At 36.4% G+C, this 7,034-nt stretch overlaps 1 pseudogene; it reads left to right on the top strand.

The window, feature by feature from the left end:
* The first annotated feature begins 3,538 nt into the window (after positions 1 to 3,538).
* LOC112907518 (tubulin alpha-1A chain-like) lies at positions 3,539 to 4,869 on the top strand (annotated as a pseudogene).
* Positions 4,870 to 7,034: the final 2,165 nt, after the last annotated feature.

Here is a 7,034-nt window from a genome sequence, read left to right as displayed (position 1 = left end):
AAATTGGTTAGTAAGTCATGATTTTGTCTTTCCTCATTCTAATAAATTTATTCTTAAATGAACTTACAGTCTTAGCCTACTATTGTCTGTTTGAAGTTTACTTCATCCTCTGAAGGTAAAAATGCAATTATGTATTAGTGATTATATTATTCATGAGTCTTGACATACATAGCTTAATATATGATTAAAATATAATAGTTTCAAACATAGAACATTAAGAAAAGATACTGAAGTATTCAGGTAAGTCAGGAAAATCATAGCTAATCAACCTCACTTAGCATATAGTATCAACTATTTAGTGGCCCAATAGGAATCTTTAACATAGAGTACAAATATTATAGATAAATAGTGGTAGTGTTAGACTTTTTAATATGGCATAGTGACCATTCATACTTATCTCTTCTTCTTTAAATTCCATTAAAATGTCAGTAAGATAATAATAAAGGTATAAATTCACAAAGATAAAAGAGAAGAAATAATAGCAGATAAGTAATTCTACAATTTGCAAGGTATAAAGGAGATGAAAGAGCAATCACTTGCTTGGTTAATGGAAGAACTTGGGTGACCACAGAGGTTAATACTAATAGAAAGTAAATCTAGTTTTTGCCATAGCATTCCCCAAATGCTCAGGGATTGGAAATTCAATTTACCTTAGGAGTAATAGGCCAGGGACTAAGTTGAAACCATAAGAATTGGTTGAAAATATGGATATGTAATGTCTAGGCCAGTCAACTACCCCTTCTGTTGATGGGAGACTGGATATACAGCAGATTTTGAGACTTTGGTGATGTGAGAGACAGTGTATCCAGGAGACATGAGAGAAGACATGGAGAAGGCATAGAGAAAAAAGACATGTGTTGAAGAGAAAGATTAGATGAAAACTCTACATAGACATTTGGGTACCCAGCTCTCTTACTATACTCATTTTTAGAATGTTAAGTAGCTGGGATTATAGCTCATCTTAACGAAGGCACAACATCTGAGGACTAGAGAATCTAAACCACCCCAGAGAAAAGGATATCTTATATCAACAATTGTGTTTTATCCTCAATTTTAAAAGCTATAACTTTTCACTTACACTAAAATAAGCCCAATGATTGATAAGCCCTGACCACTTACACAGAGAATCCAAGTTTTTAATGTCTTACTTTTAAAAAGTGGGTCTCCTTATAAAATTACTAGAAGATAACATGGGGAGAAACCTGGAAGCCCTTGGGCATAGTGATGCCTTTTTAGATAAACCAGTCATGAACTGTGAAATATATAATCAACAAGCATGACTTCATTAAAATCTTCTCCGTGAAAGACAGTATCAAGAAAATTAGAAGACAAGTCACACAATGGAGAAAATATTAGCAAAAGGCAACTGATAAAGGGTGTTTTCCAAAATATACAAAGAACTCTCAAGACTCAACAGTAAGAAAACAACCCAATTAAAACGACCAAAGACCTTAGCAAACACCTCACCAAAGAAGATATATGAACAGATCTAAAAATAAGCATGTAAAAAGATGCTCCAATCATGTCATACCAGAAACAGAAATTAAGAGAATCACACTTACTACAATGCCTGAAGTCAAGAACATTGGTGACAGCAAATGCTGGTAAGGATGTGGAACAGCAAGAATTATCATCCATTACTAATAGGAATACAAAATGGTACAGCCACTTGAGAAGAAGTTTGGTGGATTCCTAAAAAACTAAACATAGTCATCATATAATCCAGCAATCTTGCTCCTTGGTATTTACCCAAACAAGTTGAAAACTTACGTCCACACCTAAATCTAAATCTGTTCATGGATATTTATAATGGTTTTACTCATAATTGCCAAAACTTGGAAGCAACCAAGATGTCTCTCAGTAGGTGAATGGCTAAATAAACTGAGGTAACCCAGAAAAAGACGTGGAGGAAACTTAAATACATATTACTAAGTGAAAGAAATCAATCTGAAAAAAAGTTACATGCTGCATTATTCCCACTATATGATGTTTTGGAAAAGACAACATAGTGAAGACAAAAAGATCAGTGGTTTGCAGAGGTTATGGATGCTGTGGGTGAATAAATAGAAGATAGGGAATTTTTATGACAGTGAACTACTCTGTATAATGGTGAAAACTTATCATCATACATTTGTACAAACTCACAGAATGTACAACATCAACAGTGAACTCTAAGATAACTGTGGACCTTGGGTGATTATCATGTGTCAATGAAAGTTCCTCCTTAGTAACAAAAGCATCACATTGATGAGTAATGCTGATAATAGGAGAGGCTATGCAGTGCAGGGGAAGGGAAATAGAAAATCTCTGTACCTCAGTCTCAACTTTATTATGAACCTAAAACTACTCTAAAAATATTAAGTCTAAAACATGAAATGAAGAATGATGTAGGTTCTAAAATAGTCATGGCAATGAGAAATGAAAAAGTAGAGGAATTGGTATTAAATTATAATTATGAAATATGTGTAGTGACATGGAAAATGCTTGTGATATAATATGAAAATAAATTACCAAAATAATAAAAAGATTCCCGAATTTTTTAGTATTGAAAAACAGAAGAGGGAGAGGAATTTAAAGAAACGAGAATAGAAAATTGTGGGAAGAAAGGACAACTTAAAAAAAGTCAACTATAATTACTGTCATTAGAGAGACAAGATATGAAATAAAATGTTCTGAAAAAAAGGAAACAATCAGAACAAGAATGAACTCTTTGTAATTATAAATAGAATACTTGAATGTTCTGGTTCTAGGAAGATGCAATAGATATACTTTTTTTCCTTCTTCTTCCTGATAAGAATGACTAAACATATTAAACAAATGAAAGACTCTGAAAGGTAGAGAAAGAAGGTAGACTGGTTAGGGACCTTAGAACCCAAGGAACAACACAGTGATGGGATATGGGGGTTTTGTTTGGCTTTGTTTTTTGTCTTATACATCCATACAGGGTAGGGTGCTAGAGAAGCTGGCAACTGGGAAATATCAGCAGGTACAGGGGGAAAAAAAAGGCCTGGGAAAAAGCTTTTTTTTTTTTCTAGCCAACAGACAGGAAAGAGGAAGCCTAACAAAACAACTTTTAAACAATGACTGTCCTACTCCAGACAGACATCAAAGAAAAGCATAGTCCTCCTCCCACTCCTTCTAGCCAAGGTCATATGGAGCCTAGACTTCCAGGCTATAACAAAGTAGCCCCAGCCTCTGTGGTACTGTCAGTGGAGAGCACACAGGAGATAAGACCTCCACCTGCCTCTTAAGGGCAGTGTGATAGCCTTTCCCTCCTGCCTGGGGTAATGTTACAGGAGCACTACTTGAGTCAGGATTTTTGCCCCTACCCCCTCAGGAGGAGCAAGGCAAAGAAGGGAGATTTAAAACTGAGTGGGAAAAATCCACGAACAGATTCTGACACCAAGAGGACATAGATACTAGAATTATCCAACATGGTTTAAAGATTCTCTTACATTGACCACCTAAGAGTCACTCTATAAGAAGCAACAACCTGTCTTCTTCCTCCCCATCTGTTTGGCAGCACAAAGCAGCAACTATGTGTGAATGCATTTCGATCCATGTTGGCTATGCTGGTGTCCAGATTGGCAATGCCCACCAGGAGCTCTGTTGCCTAGACCATGGCATCCAGCCCAATTGTCAGATGCCAAGTCACAAGACCATTGAGGGGAGGAGATGACTTCTTCACCTTCTCAGTGAGATAGGTGGTGGCAAGCATATGCCAGGGCAGTGTTTGTAGACCTAGAACCCATAGTCCTTGATGAAGTTCACACTAGCACCTCCACCAGCTCTTCCATCATGAGCACCTCTTCACAGGCAAGGAAGATGCTGCTGATAACTGTGCCCGAGGGCACTACACAATTGATAAGATCATTGATCTTGTCTTGGACTGAATTCAGAAATTGGCCAACCAGTGCACAGGTCCTCAGGGCTTCTTGGTTTTCCAGAGCTTTAGAGGGGGAACTGGTTCTGGGTTCACCTCCTTTCTGAAGAAACATCTTTCTGTTGATTATAGCAAAGAGTCCAAGCTGGAGTTAACCATTTACTCAGTTTGCCAGGTTTCCACAGCTGTAATTGAGTTCTACAACTCCATCCTCCACTACATAGACAACCCTGGAGAACTCTGATTGTGCTTTCATGGTAGATAGTGAGGCTGTCTGTGACATCTGTCCTAGAAACCTAAATAATGAACACCTAATTTACATTAACCTAAATAGATTAATAGGTCAGATTGTGTCCTCTATCACTCTTTCCCTCAGATTTGATGGAGCCCTGAATGTTGATCTGATGGAGTTCCAGATCAATCTGGTGCCCTATCCCTGCAGCCATTTCCCTCTGGCCACATATGCCCCTGCAATGAACCTCTTTCAGTAGCAGAGATCACCAATGCATGCTTTGAGCCAGCCAACCAAATGCTGAAATATGCCCCTCACCATGGTAATTGCATGGTTTGCTGCCTCTTGTAGCATGGCCATGTGGTTTCCAAAGACATCAGTGATGCCATTGCCACAATCAAGACCAAGCATACCATCCATTCTGTGGACTAGTCCCCCACTGGCTTCAAAGTGGGCATTAACTACTAGCTTCCCACTCTGGTATACCTGGCAGAGAGCTGGCTAAAGTACAGCAAGCTGGGTGTATGCAGGGCAACACCACAACCATTGCCGAGGCCTGGGCTCCCCTGGACCACAAGTTTGACTTGACGAATGCCAAGCATGTGTTTTTTCACAGGTATTTGTTTATGTGGGTGAGGGCGTGGAGGAAGGAGAGTTTTCTGAGGCCCATGAGGACATGGCTGCCCTTGAAAAGGATTATGAGGAGGTTGGTGTGGATTTTGTTGTAGGAGAGGGTGAAGGAGAGGAATACTAAAGTTAATAATATCACAAAGATACTGCTTTTATAGGGAAGTTTATTCTGTTTTGAACATTGAAAAGTTGTGCTCTGATAGTTAATTTGTATGTAGTAGTGTATACTCTCATATACAATTATTGACTCATGCTTTAAAATACAATGCATGATCTTGGATCTCTTGTTATAGATCCAAGCTGTCCATTTCTCTGTTGGATTTGAATAAAATTTTCCCTGTCTTAAATGAAAAAAAAAATCTGGCAATTTTTAAAGCAACCATAATGAAAATACTTCAGGGAGCATTTATAAACACAACTGGGCAAATGGAAAAAATAGAAAGTCTCAGCAAAGAGGCAAAATGCCAGAAATTAAAAAGCAAAATGTTGACTATAAAGAGCAACCAAGTGAAATTTTAGAAAAATTATAATAATTTTTTAAAAATAACTCAATGGATGGGTTAAAACAGCACCATGGAAAGAGGAAAGATTCTGTGACCTTTGAAAGAGAACAATAGAAATTACCAGTCTAAACAACAGATATCAATTAGGCCAAAACAACAACAAAAACGAAAGAACAACTTAAGAACCTATGGGACTAAGCAAGAGATTTGTATTGTTGGAATCCCAGAAGGAGAAGATAAAATGAATGAGGCTGAAAAATATTTAAATGACTTCAAACTTCCCAAACTCAACAAGATGAGTAAGCCACCTGCAGAACAAACCCGAAGAATTCCATGTCAAAGCATTTTATAGTGAAGTCTCTGAAAACTGCAGAGAAAGGAAAAAACTCTTAAAAGAAGACAGAGAAATTATGCTTTATCTGTCAAGGAAAAACCATCCCAACGGCAGTAGACTTTTCATCAGAAGCTATCATGGCCAGAAGGAAGCACCACAACATTTTCCAAGAGCTAAATATGAAGAACCATCAACTGAGAATTCTGTACTTACTGAAAACATCCTCAGGAGTGAAAGGGAAATCAAGACATTCTCAGATGAAGGAAATTTTTTTTTTTTTTTTTGCCAAGAAATCTACCCCAAAAGAATGGTAAAGGAGATTCTCTAAATAAAACTAAATGATAAGAAATCTTAGAACATCAAAAAGAAAGATAAAATACAGAAATAGCAAAAATGTGGCATGTAGAGTAGATTTTCCTACTCCTTTTGAGTTTTCTAAATTATAATTGATGTATGAACCCCAAATTATAACACTTTGAAATGTAGTTCCCAAAGTATTAGAGTTAATATTTTAAAAACTACATTATATATAGGGAAAGGTAAAGGGAGATAAAAGGATGTAAGTTTTCCTTGCTTCACTTTAGTGGGTAAAATATCAACACCAGAAGACGTATTAAGTTGTGAATATATGATATAATATCTAAAACAACCATTATAAGACTGCACAAGGAGATATAGTAGAAAGTACTGCAGATATATCAACACAAAATTATTTTTAATGTTTAACCAACCAGAATTCAGGAAAAAGAAAAGAGAAAAACAAAAATCAGAGTGAACAGAAAACAGATTTAAACCTGAATATACCAACAATTATATTTAATATAGGTGGTCTAGGAGGGCTAATGAAAATACATGGACAGAATGGTAAAAAAAAATGAACCAACTATATGTTGACAACATTTTAATACAATGTTGTATGTAGGTTAAGGTAAAGAAAAAGTAAACCATCAAACATTAATCAAAAGGAAGCAACTGTAGCTATGTTAATATCAGATCAAGTAGACCTGAGATCAGAGAAAATAGCAAAAAATGTCTCTGACAGAGACAGAGGAGAATATTATGTAATGATTAAAGAGTCTGTCTCCTAGAAGATACAGCAATCCTCCATGTGGATGCACCCAGTAACAGAGTTGCAATGTACTTTAAAGCAAAAACTGATAGAAGTGAAAAAAGAAATAAACAAATCCACAATTATAGTTGGAGACTTCAGTGCCACCCTCCCGATAATTCATAGAATAATTAGAAGACAGTGGTTATCAAAGAAATTAACAACATCATCGGTTACAACCAGAATCTAGTCAACAGTTATAGAATACTCCATCCAAACAATAGCAGAAAACAAATTCAAGTTTCCATTGAACATATACCAAAGTAGACCATAAGGATCGTTAAGCAAATATTAACCAATTAAAAAAATTGAAAGCATACAGAATATTCTTTCTGACCATGAAG

Source organism: Vulpes vulpes, chromosome 2 (assembly GCF_048418805.1).
Source record: "Vulpes vulpes isolate BD-2025 chromosome 2, VulVul3, whole genome shotgun sequence".
NCBI lineage: Eukaryota > Metazoa > Chordata > Mammalia > Carnivora > Canidae > Vulpes > Vulpes vulpes.
Note: the sequence above shows the minus strand (reverse complement) of the source record. Positions and strands in the feature narration are given on the sequence as shown.